This window comes from Papilio polytes, unplaced genomic scaffold (genome assembly GCF_000836215.1).
Source record: "Papilio polytes unplaced genomic scaffold, Ppol_1.0 DF824158.1, whole genome shotgun sequence".
Classification (NCBI taxonomy): domain Eukaryota; kingdom Metazoa; phylum Arthropoda; class Insecta; order Lepidoptera; family Papilionidae; genus Papilio; species Papilio polytes.
In genome coordinates, this window is record NW_013525046.1 from 744,192 (window position 1) to 745,268 (window position 1,077).

A 1,077-nucleotide genomic window follows, 5' to 3' on the forward strand; every position below is an offset into this window, starting at 1 on the left:
GAAGACGTCCGGTGCTTGCGAGACCGACGAATAACATAGATACTACAACTGAAAAGATGGAAGAGACCACAAGCAATATCATAAATCTATACAAATCTAGAGAAGAAACTAAAACTAGGACTCAAATTTCGAAACCTACCTCTGCGACAGTTAAGGTTGACTTAATTACTAAACAAACGACTACGAATTTACCATCAACCGTGAAACCCGTCCACGAGCACATCGACGAAGACGAACCTGAAGCGAACAAGGCGAGTACAACACGTCGGGAATTACCTGGAACTGGCTCCAACCCACACATGCTGAGTCTGCAGCAATCAGTAGGAGATGATTCCACTGACGTATATGGAGGTCATCAGTCTCACGGATCGGTGCGCCCACTTTTCACCACTACGACCTCTAGGCCTAGACTTATTCCTATCCACACCTTGGTCGCTGCTCGACAAAAGTTGCAGCGGCACTACCAGGATGCTGCGGAGGAACAGGAGACGACCGTTGAAGCCAGCACCGGACGGGTTTTTGATCAACAAAGTGTTGTTACAACGAATCCCGTACCGGTTGTTCATATACAAAATCACAGAGACACAGACGACAGACTATACCAGCAACCGATATACCGAAGGCCCCAACCCACTGTGCACTTTAGGACTGATGAATATTTGCGAGACAATCCAGGAGCTCCGGTACCAATTGGGAATCAGCGGCCATTTCATCACTTTGAATATCCAGAAAAAGTACTGGAGCAGCAGATAGAAAAGGAAACGGCTATAGCACATCCCACTAAGAGCACAGCGGAGCCGGTGACTATTCCGTACGACATGAGACCCGTCGGAAGAATTATCCCCATCCCAGTAGACGAGAGAGGTGTTCCTATTCCAGGATACCAAGCGCGATTCGTCAACCCGTACCGACCTACGCCTACTCCGGTCGTGTACCAGCAAAGGTATGATCCTCTCGAAGAAATGAACGCGATACAAGCGCCAGTGAGTACGAGAGATTTAAAACGCCTCCTGCAGATTTTAATACTTCGGCAGAATCGGTTGCAATCCCTCATGGACCAGATCGTAGCGCCTGGTC

At 48.5% G+C, this 1,077-nt stretch overlaps 1 pseudogene; it reads left to right on the forward strand.

Annotated features, from left to right (window-relative positions):
• The first annotated feature begins 2 nt into the window (after positions 1-2).
• LOC106111476 overlaps positions 3-1,077 on the forward strand; it is a 1,633-nt pseudogene continuing 558 nt past the window's right edge.